Here is a 12452-nt window from a genome sequence, read left to right as displayed (position 1 = left end):
AGACATAGGGCTTGTACAATTTTTTCCCCCAGTACCTTACACTAGCCAGCAGCAACCATCACCAATCATGTGGTTGTCTTTCTTAAAGAGGAGATAATCCTAAGAGTTCTGTTCTCCTTTTGTGAGAGCATTCATTCTGGTGAGAACAGCTATTCTCTGTGTCCTGAAATCTGAAAGAAGGGTAGTTCATTATTATGTCTCTGATTCCACCAAAGACTCTGAAATGGGTCATCAAGAGAAAACAATTTATTCTGTGATCATACTGCATCCTTGGCCAAAAATGTACCCCTTATTTCTACTTAAGTACTCATGTTAGCATGGCTAAAATACATACAGTTCAGGAAAATGGATCCCTTATCCTTAAGCATGTTGCATGAGAACTACTTATCTATTGATTAGTGCGGTTAGGCCCAACTTGGTCCCCTCCCCCCACCCAGGTCAGTCATGGGGCTTCAATTCAGGGCTTAGGTGCTGTCCCTGAGTTTTTTTGCTCAAGACTAGCACTTTACCACTTTGAACTGCAGCACTACTTCCAGTTTTCTGGTGGTTAATTGGAGGTAAGAGTCTCGCCGACTTTCCTGCCCAGGCTGGCTTTGAATTGTGCTCTTTAGATCTCAGCCACTGGCGCCTGGCTCCAGTTGAGTTTTATTCTGACTATCCATCACATTGGACTTTGCAGTGTTTTCAAGACTAAGAAGTTGAGTTAGGAGCCATTATGAAAAGCTAATGTGAATGTCCTGTTTATTCATGGCTTCTATATAATTTATTCATACTTTTCGGCCAGCAAATTATTCCTATGTTATTTAAGCATTTCTAATTAACCAAAGTGAACCTCATTGAAGATGGTAGGACCTCTCAGCTGACAGATGTCTCTATACTAAAATCAGCACCACGTTGGCAGCAAAAAGACACTATGCCTCTTCTTCTGAATAAAAGACTCCCTGATGAGTAATGTTTTAGATTTACTTACTCTTAGCTTTTGTTTTGGGGAGGAAAGAGTGATTTTTTTCTAGGACTGAATATGTGGTCAGTCAACACATTTCTTATGTTGATTCTCATAGAACTTGTGGTATAAAAAGTGATCATATTTGATGTGGCTGAAGTGTAGCTCAATGGTAGAGTGTGTCTTTTGCTTGGTGTGAAGTTTAGGCTCAATCTCCAGATCTTGCTACTCCTTAAAAAATACATCTACATTTCATATAACTGCAAAGTAATTAGGTGGCTAGAGATTTTTCTAGCCAGGAGTCCATTTGTCTTCATGGTCAGCACTCCACTCATCATTTGAGTAACATGTTGAAAGACACCTGCTTGGGTAAATAAAACTCTGCCTCAACTAATTATCCAATATAGCATGTTTGGATTTTCTCCAGAATTTCTCATTTTACACCTATTAACACTAAGATAAATATTTCTGCAAACAAGTGAACTTGCATGATCATTTCTTCATAATACATTTCTGGAGCTACAATTGAGCAGTTTAAGGGATATAAATAATTCTAAACTTTTTGATATGTATTGTTCAGTTGCCCTCTAGAAAAACTTTATTACTTTGTTAGCAGTATAGGAAAGTGCCTATTCCCCTATATTTTAATTGACATTCATTACTAATAATCTGTTTTTTTCTGGTATGCTAAACAATTGTTAAAAAATAGAGTTGTTGGCCAGATAATTTTTGTTTCTGAGTCTAGTGGGAATATTTCTAGAGTTTTGACATTAGTATATGATACTTGCTGGCTTTATTCCATGTCCCCCGTGGATGCCCAAAACCTCACATAGCACCAAACTCTGTATATACTATATTTTCCCATATGCGACCTGCAATGTTGCCACACAGTATTAGAGTTAATTTTTCCTTTCACGATTAATGTTCTGGCTTATTGCATTACTACTTCATCACTTTGGGACCATTATTACGTAAAATTAGAGTTCCTTGACCATAAGCATTGTGACACCATGATTTTTAGTCTGATAACTGAGACAACTACATGATTCTTGAGCAGATAGTATATACAGTGTGGCTATACTAGAACAAAGGACGATTCATATTCTGGAATGGATACTACTCAGAATGGCACACAAGTTAAAACTTATGAATTGTTGAATACTAGAATTTTCCACTTAAATTTTTTGGGCTTTCATTGATGGCAGGTGACTGAAACTGAAGAAAATGAAAGCCCAGTGAGGAGGGACTATGTTCACCATAATTACAAGGTTTGGATAATACACACAGTATTAGCAGAAACCTAGGAAGAAACGTAGCATAAATTCAAGGTATCAGACTAAGGAAGGCACAGTATAACACTAGATAAAGCAGAATATCTAGACCTTTTAAGATATTAAAGGTACATGGATACCACTCTGAATCAATGCTATTTACTAGGATCTAAAAATGACACCGTGGCTCACAATGGGAGCTATTGGTAGTAGGTGCTAAGTGGAATTTCAGTCTAAGTTAAGGTGGGACCAGTTGGTCCAAAGATACATTTTATGATTATTTCCCCAGCTCTTGAGTTTATGATTGGAATAAATATGTTTATGAATATCATTGTGGTAGAAAGGTCTAATTCTGTCGGAATATTAAACCAAAAGCAGTACTACATCACTATAGGATAGTAATGCCACCATCATAGATTTGAAACAGGCTAGAATGCTAATACCCAACAAATCCACATTTAACATAGCTGTTTGCCTGCTAAAATGTTGGGTGGATCTTGGAAAATGACTGTTGATTATCGTTATAAGACAACACCATGAAAGGATGGGATTCTGTTTTATGGCTTGTAACCTAGAATCAAAGACCATTATATGATGTAGTTTCATCTCTTTCATAATCAGAATTGGGAAGTCTAGAAGTGAGACCAGTCCTTCTCACTTTTATACCTTATAACCTCTTCACTGAAGTTTTGTTTGCCCTTTCAGTTACTTTGTGATCTTGTGGTTTGGAGATCTTGGTTTCTAATGGGAGTACTACAATAGTTTCAGAAAATTAGGAGATAAAACAGTATTTGACTATTTGGGTTCCTTGAGTTTCACTGAACCAATAGGCAGATAAAAAAAATAAACTTCTTTAATGGTGAATCTCACCCAGAATCCTCTTGTATTGTCTCCTAAATAATAAACTCATAGATACGTAACTATTCAAATTGTGAAAAGGCTTTTATTAGCACATATTAATTGCATGAAGGGGATACATTGTGACATATAATGTACTTTGATCACATTCACCCTGTTATTCTTATCCCTGCTTCTCTTCCCCCTACTTTTTTATAATTTTTGTTTTTTGGGTTTTTTTTTGTCGGTCGTGGGGCTTGAACTCTGGGCCTGGGCGCTGTCTCTGAGCTCTTCAGCTCAAGGCGAGCGCTCGACCGCTTGAGCCACAGCGCCACTTCCTATAATTATAATTTTTGGGTTTTTTTGTGTGTTTTTTCTCTTTTTTTCCCCATACGGTTTTTTCTCACAGGTTTTAATGGGTTTCATTATGATATTTTTTATGTATACATGTAATATACTTCGATCATGCTTACCTCTGTTTTTTCACCTTCCCCATTCCACTGACTGGTATCCCCTAAACAGCTGTACAGAAGCTTTTGAAGTTTACACAGTCCCATTTGTGGATTCTTGCTGTTATTTCCTGAGCTATTTGACTCCTATTCAGAAAACATTGTCTGTGCCTATATCTTGAAGTGTTTTCCTTATGCTACTCCATAGTAGTTTCGAAGTTTCAGATTTTACATTACAATCTTTACTTCTTTTTTTGGGGGGGGGTTGTAGGGCTTGAACTATGGGCCTGGGTGCTGTCCCTGAGCTCTTTTGCTCAAGGCTAGCACTCTACCACTTTGAGCCACAGTGCTACTTCTAGTTTTCTGGTCATAATAGGAGATAAGAGTTTCATGAACTTTCCTGCCAGCGATGGCTTTCAACTGTGATCCTCCGATCTCAGCCTCCTGAGTAGCTAGAATTACAGGCATGAGCCACTGGTACCCAGCTTTAATAAAACTATAAGAAATATGATTGATATGCAATCAATCCTCTCTTGACTAACATATACCTCAGAATGTCTATCAAAAGGAGAATGGGTGAATAACAAGTAATACATTTATATAATGGAATACCACCCAAGATAAAAACAGAGCAAACTGCCATAGAATGGCATAGATGGCTGTCAAATACATTATGCTTAGTGGAAAAAACAGACAAAAAGGATTCATTCTATACAATAACATTTAGATGAATAACAAGTGCTTTTGGAGTATGGATATTGACTAGAAAAAGACACAAGGGAATTTTTTAGTATGACAGAATGTCCTACATTTTGATCTGTGATACATGGAGAACACATGGGTAAAAAATGATCAGGCTTTACACTTAAGAATTGTGCAGGGGGGCTGGGAAGTTGGCTCAGTGGTAGAGTGCTTGCCTTGCATACATGAGGCCCTGGGTTTGATTCCTGAGCACCACATACGCAGAAAAAAGCCAGAAGTAGTGCTATGGCTCAAGTGGTAGGGCACTAGCCTTGAGCTGAAGAGCTGAGGGACAGCGCCCAGGCCCAGAGTTCAGCCCCTCACAACTGGCAAAAAAAAAAAAAAAAGAATTGTGCAGTAGGTGGGTGCTGGTGGCTCAGGCCAGTAATCCTAGCTACTCATGAGGCTGAGATGTGAGGATAGCAGTTCAAAGCCAGCCCAGCACGAAAGTCTATGAGACTCTTATCTCCAATAAACCACTCAGAAAATCAGAAGTGGTACTGTGGCTCAAGTGGTAAAGTGCTAGCCTTGAGCTGAAGAACTGAGGGACAGCGTCCAGGCCCAGTGTTCAAGCCTCAGGACCGATTAAAAAAAAAAAGATTTGTGCACTATATATGTAATGGAGCCACAGTGTACTTCCAGCTTTTTCTTGTGATTTAATTGGAGAAAAGAGTCTCATGGACTTTCCTGCCCAGCCTGGCTTTGAACTACAATCCTCAGATCTCAGTCTCTTGAGTAGCTAGGGTTATAGGCGTAATCCTACTTTTATTTGCTTTTTTTTGGTGCTTAATTGGAGAAAAATCTCATGGACTTTCCTGACTGGCCTGACTTCAAACTGTGATCCTCAGATCTCAGTCTGCTGATGAGCTAGAATTAGGTGTTGACTACTGGTACCCAGCTCCTTACAAGCTTCTTATCACTTTCTTACACTTTTGCTATAGCCTATAATTCATCCTCTGCTTCCAGAGTCTATTTTCCTGATTCTTCCTATACACTTCTGTCTGATTAATCTTCCTAAAACATTTATTTGACTGTTTAAAGAATCTCTGGCCAGGTGCTAGTGGCTCATGCCTATAATCCTAGCTACTCAGGAGGTTGAGATATGAGGATCATGGTTCAAAGCCAGCCTGGGCAGGAAAGTTTGTAAGACTCTTATCTCCAATTAACCACCAGAAAAACCAGAGGTGGTGCTGTGGCTCAAGGGTAGAGCTGAAGAGCTGAGGGACAGTGCCCAGGCCCAGAGTTCAAGCCCCATGACCGACCAAAAAACAAAAAAAAACTAAGAAATTCTGCTAATTTAAGCACATTCAGATTCATTTAATTAGCATGTTAAAGCTTTTTACACTGTCTCCTATCATCCCTACAGTTTGTCTCACTTCTTCACATAAACTTTGTGTTCTAATCAATCTAGTGTACTTGCTGTTCCTATCAACATAGCAGGTGGGAACAGCAAGTACACTAGATATAGATTGGATTATCTTCATGTTGGAATAACATCCATATTCCCAAATGTCTCTCATGCCACATCATTAGCATCTGTATTTATATATTTATGTGCTGTTAAATGTCTGTTTCCAGAAATAGACTATATACTTCAGGTGTCTGTACATTGACCTTTGTATTTAAAACATTAGAATAGCAGTTCTAACATCAACAAACTGGTATTGTTTCAATCTGAGCCAATGTTTACGCTGATTTTGAAGAGCTGGAAATGTCAACAATTACCTCACATAGCTCTCAATAACAATATTAACCTTCATATTTACTCCACACAAGTCACATATACAGAAGTCCTTACTTTGGGTTTCATTATTATCCTGCCTGCTGATATTTCTAGTCTCTTGCCACAAATCCCTACTGCTTGTCCTTCTCCTCCTGTTTCTTCCTCCTCATATTAATATTTGTGTGTGTGTGTGTGTGTGTGTGCACGCATACCAGTCCTGGAGCATTAACTCAGGACCTGTCCCCAAGGTTCTTTGCTCAGGGCTAGCACTCTATGAACCACACCTACACTTTTGGCTTTTGGGGGGGCGGTGGTGGTTAATTGGAAATAAGAGTCTAACTGGCTTTCCTACCTGGGCTGCCTTCTTACTTTGATCCTCAGATCTCAGCCTCTTGAGTAGGTAGGATTACAGGCATGAGCCACCACTGCCTGGCTGTTCTCTTATTTGTGATGTTTTTCCAGTTTTACTACTTGTCTACAAACAAGGGAGTGGTTTTCATATTTTATTTGGAGATCTAATAGCTCATTCCTTTCTAAGTTAATCAACCCAATTAGCCCATTCTGGCTAAATTTAATCACTTTCCAGGAAAGATAATATATGATCACTTTGATGCAGGCCTTATACAGTTCTTTGTCTCCTGGGCATTCAGAATTCAACAAACTGAATTTCATTCCTGGTTCTTACAGATTTGCTAGTGGCCTTGATTAAAATACAACTTTTCTGAACCATTCCTAATATAATAAAATGATGATAAATGTATTAATCAGTTAGGAATAAATAATAGGGTTACTAAGTAGCATTTAGGAACCAATTGAAATTGAAATGGTAGTACTTTCCACTAACCCAATTCAGTCAATTTTCTTCAGCAATGCTTTATTTCTCAGCTGAAAAAGTACCAATTTTAAGTATCATTGTTATTCAATGTCCTTGCCTCCTTATCTTCCTGCAGCTTTCTCTGTATCAGTTCCCAGCTTCATGTAAGTTTTTTTCCCCATTCCTAATGTCCAGATAGTCTGAAACAACTCAGTAACTTTCAAAATTCCATATATGTACATATAGTGCCTCAAAAATTGTTTGTTTGTATTTCTTTAAAAATGGCAAATGTGTTAGAAATCACAAAATGTAGCTTCATACCTATCCCCCCCACAAAAAGTCACCTTGTTAATCTAAGATACAGCATCAATGTTAATAGTCATTGTATCAGTTTTTAGAAACAATTGGATAGAAACAGTACATGAGGAAAAGTCCCCTATTATCATTATCCAAATTGAGAATACCATAATAATGTTATTGGAATATATTCATAAGAAATTGGTGTGTCTTCCATTTCTTCCCTTCAAATAGATTCTCCACATCATAACCAGTTTATCCATTCATTCACTGAGGAAACATTTATCTAAGATCTATAAAGTGCTAAGTACAAAGCCTAGACTAATGGAGGAAAGATGTGAAAAGTAGTTTATATGCAGTGTTTTCATACTATACCAATGCATATTGACCTCCACTGACTTAGTTCTCCATTGACCATACTGTCCGTTAAACTATACTTAACTTGGCATTTGAGATTATTCACAAGGTTGGGGGTGTTGCTTAGGGTAGACTGCATGCAAAAGCAAGGTACTGGATTTGATCCCTAGCATTGAAAAAAATCCAACTTTAAGATAACTTTCTAATCTTTATTTTCCAGACAACCAGATTTTTTTCATTGTTCTATGAAAAAGTTTTGTACTTTCCAGCTTTTGGGTTTCTGCTAAGTTTTTCAATCTAACTGAAATGACCTTCCCAAGCCTATGAGACTGTCTGAATCCTACTTGTTCTCTAAGAGCTATATGAAATAGACGTGTTTCACAATTTTTGCTCTGATTCCCCAAATAATTATTGTTTCTTCAGGTAATTTGACAATCTTCTGAAGTTTAGTACAGTATATCTATTTTTTTTTTTGGTTCCGGTCATGGGGCCTGAACTCTGGGCCTGGGCGCTGTCCCTCAGCTCTTCAGCTCAAGGCTAGCGCTCTACCACTTGAGCCACAGCGCCACTTCCGGCTTTTTTCTTTTTGCTTATGTGGTGCTGAGGAATCGAACCCAGGGCCGCAGGCATGCAAGGCAAGCACTCTACCACTGAGCCACCTTCCCAGCCCCGAGTATATCTATTTTTTTGTATTAACTCAATCTCACTGTATTTAACTTTTCATCTTATCTTACCATCTAGATGACAAACTACTAGAATTGAGATTGTTTCCTGTTATAGTATGTCTGGAAAAATACATAGCACTTATTAGGGCCACAGAAAAATATAAAAATAAGAGATTTCCTTTAAAAAAATAAGTATAGAAGAACCATATACATACTATGCTTGTGAAGACTTAGTTATAAGGATATGAATTGTCCCCAAATTAATCTATAAGTTTAATGTAATTCAACAAAAAAAATCTCTGCAAAACCTTTTTTTTTTGGAAATGTATTAAAGATTTATACAGATGAAAAGATGTACAGGTAGCTAAGATAAATTTGAAAAACAGGACAGGGCACTGGTGGCTCATACCTGTACAAAAAGAGAACCTTAGTTCTATAAGAATTGTATTCATTTCCTTACTTAGGTAACTGTAACCCCTCTGTACACCATCTTTACAATAAAATAAAAATTAAAAAAATGAGAACTTTGGCCCTCACATTTTACTATTTATAAAAATTAACTCACAGCTGGACACCAGTAGCTCATGCCTGTAATCCTAGCTACTCAGGAGGCTGAGATTTGAGGATCATAGTTCAAAGCCAGATGGGCAGGAAAGTCTGTGAGACTTATGTCCAATTAACTGGAAGTGATGCTGTGGCTCAAGTGGTAGAGCACTAGCCTTGAAGCTGAAGAGCTGAAGGACAATGCCCAGGCACAGAGTTCAAGCCCCATGACCCCCCCCAAAAAAAGACCAACTTATTTTACATGCATAGTGTTGTTTCTAGTCTTCTTTTTTCTGTTTTACCTTATATTTTAAGATCTATTTTCCTCTTCCAATAATACACTTTAAGTTAATAGCTAAATTTCTAATTAAACTTACACATTTTAGATAACTAGTAGGATGAATTACCTTTCTTTGTCTTTGTCTTTGTCTTTCAATTTTATTTCATTTTTTTCAATTTTTTTTTGTTGTTGTTTTGGTCATAGGTCTTGAACTCTGGCCCTGGGCTCTGTCCCTTAGCTCTTCAGCTCAAGGCAAGCACTCTACCACTTGAGCCACAGTGCTGCCAATTCCATTTTCTGGTGGTTAATTGGAGAAAGAGTCTCATGGAGTTTTGAACAGCAATTTGATTTGAACAGCAATCTTCAGATCTCAGCCTTCTGAGTAGTTAGGATTACAACACCGGCAGTACCTGTCATAAGTTGGTCATAGGTCAAATGGTTCCTAAGGAAAGATTAAGGAAAAGCTTAAGATTAGAGTCATAAATTAAAAAAAAATCAGATGTGAAAAAAAGACCTAAAAATTAAACTAAAGCCCTCCAAAATTATCAGAGGAAAATAGAGAAAGCCTTTAAAAAGGGTAATATGTGCAAAACATAAAACAAAAGTTAGGTATATGACCTCATTAAAATTTAAGACACTTCAGGCCGGGTACTAGTGGTTCATGCCTGTAATCTTAGCAATTCAGGAGGCTGAGAACTGAGGATCGTAATTCAAAGCCAGCCTGGGCAGGAAAGTCCACCATGAGACTCTTATCTCCAATTAATCATCAGAAAACTAGAAGTGGTGCTATGCTCAAAGGGCTAGCACATTAGCCTTGAGCTGAAGAGCTCAGGGACTGGGCTTGGGCCTTGAGTTCAAGCCCTATAACTGACAAAAAAAAAAAAAGCACTTCAAAAGTTCAATAGTAGATTATGTGCTTAGTATATATAAGGCCCTGGAATCAATCCCCAGCATCACCAACAGACAAACACTTCAGTATAGCAAAATATAGTAAAGACATAATTAACAAAAATAAGAGATATATCCAAAGAAGATATTTGTAACATGAATAATAAAGCAGTACTATCTAGAAGAAATAAAGTACTAGAAATAAAAACAATTCCAGTAGAAAAATGACATTATTAGGCAATTAACAGAAAGGAAAGATAATGGCCAAAATATATAAGATGATGCTTAAATTCACCATTACTAAACTAAAACATTGGTATGGCCACATTGGAACTCAAATAGAAAACAGTAAAATGGAAAGTTTATATAGTCTATTTATTTTATTTTTATTTATTTGTTGGTCATGGGGCTTAAACTCTGGATTTGGACTCTGTCCCTGAGCTCTTTAGCTCAAGGTGAGTGCTCTACCACTTGAGCCATAGCACCACTTCTGGTTTTATGGTGGTTAAATGGAGCTAAAAGTCTCATGGCCTTTCCTGCCCAGGCTGGCTTTGAACTGCAAGCCTGAGATATCAGCCTCCTGAGTGGCTACAATTACAGGTGTGAGCCACTGGCACCAGCATATTTACATATTCTATAGTCAGTAGCTCAATTCTAGCTGTATACCCAGGAGAAATTCTAGAATATGTACATATAAGAAAGCCTAAGCCAGGCACCAGTGGCTCACGTCTGTAATCCTAGCTACTCAGGAGGCTGAGATCTGAGGATTGCGGTTCAAAGCCAGCCTGGGCAGAAAAGTCTGTGAGACTCTAATCTCCAATAAACCACTAGAAAATCGGAAGTAGCACTGTTGCTTAAGCAGTGGAGTGCTTGCCTTGAGCTGAAGAGCTGAGGGACAGCCCCCAAGCCCAGAGTTCAATCCCCATGACAGACAAAAAAAAAAGAAAGAAAGAAAGAAAGCCTACAGATGTTGATTGATATACTGTTTGTACTAAGAAGGAATAGGAAAAAAAAAACTTAAATATACATTCTTAGTGAAGTAAGCATGTAACAGCTAACATTTATTGAGTACTTACCATACACTAGGTACTAGTTCATAAAATTTAGATATATTAATTACATAATAGCCTTATTAGGTTCTTAAGATCTCCATTTTACAAATTAGAAAGTTGAGGCATATAGGGTTTGTCACTTCTCTAAAGTATATATAGACAAATAGTGATGTTAGGCTTTGAAATAAAATGTGATATTTTATTTTATTTTTTTGTCTCAGTATGTATCCCATGTTGGTCTATAACTCCCTATAGAGGCCAGAAACTGTGATCCTCCTGACTTAGCCTCCTGAGTGCTGGAATTTCAAGTTTGTGACACCACACTGGCTTCAGATGGACTGCTTTGTGGCACCTAGGGAGGAGTGAGATTTTTATGTGTGTATAGGAAAAGTAAGACACTAGTATGAGGGTAGATACTGTTATTTAATTGATTAAAATACACACACACACACACACACACATATATATATTACACAATTTAAAAATAGACTCTAAACTCAGGGTATAGTTGCTTCTGTGGATGTTATGTGAAGATGATTAAAATGGACGTTAGTAATAGTAATAGTGATTGATTCTGAATAGTGAGAATATGGGTGTAGGTATGCTATTCTTTGTACTTTCCAGTATTATTTAATGTTCTTAAATTTATTTTTATTTATTTTTTTTTGTTTTGTTGGTTATAGGGCTTGAACTCTGGGCCTGGGCGCTGTCCCTCAGCTCTTCAGCTCAAGGCTAGCACTCTACCACTTGAGCCACTTTTGGTTCTCTGGTGGTTAATTTGATTCTCATGACTTTTCCTGCCCAGGCTGGCTTTGGAATGCGATCCTCAGATCTCAGCCTCCTGAGTAGCTAGGATTACAGGTGTGAGCCACTGGATTTCAGCTTTTTTTTTTTTTTAAGCATCTAGTTAAATAGAACTCATAAGAATCAAAGTTTGCTGGGCGCTGGTGGCTTACTCCTGGCAATCCTAGCTACTGAGGAGTCTGAGATCTGAGGAACAGGGTTTGAAGCCAGCCCAGGCAGAAGAGTCCGTAAGATGCTTATCTCCAATAAAATACTCAAAAAAACAGAAAGCAGAAAGTGGTGCTCTGGCTCAAAGTGATAGAATGCTAGCCTTGAGTGAAAAGAGCTCAGGAACAGTGCTCTGAGTATAAACCCCATGACTGTCACATACATACATACATACACACACACACACATACATACATACATCATACATACAATAGTTTGATTCTTTTTTTTTTTTTTTTGGTTGGTCGTGGGGCTTGAACTCTGGGCTTGGGCGCTGTCCCTCAGCTCTTCAGCTCAAGGCGAGCACTCTACCACTTGAGCTACAGCGCCACTTCCGGTTTTCTGGTGGTTTATCGGAGATAGGAGTCTCACAGTCTCTCTTGCCCGGCCTGGCTTTGAACCGCGATCCTCAGATCTCAGCCTCCTGAGTAGCTAGGATTACAGGCGTGAGCCACCAGCGCCCGGCTAATAGTTTGATTCTTTTTTTTTTTATTTTATTTGTGAACATACTGTACAGAGGGGTTACAATTACATGGGCAGGATAATGCGTACATTTCTTACCAAGCATTGCAGCCTCCTCC

This window comes from Dipodomys ordii, unplaced genomic scaffold (assembly GCF_000151885.1).
Source record: "Dipodomys ordii isolate 6190 unplaced genomic scaffold, Dord_2.0 Scaffold33, whole genome shotgun sequence".
Lineage (NCBI taxonomy): Eukaryota > Metazoa > Chordata > Mammalia > Rodentia > Heteromyidae > Dipodomys > Dipodomys ordii.
The sequence above is the reverse complement of the archived record's forward strand: the minus strand, read 5'-3'. Positions refer to the sequence as shown.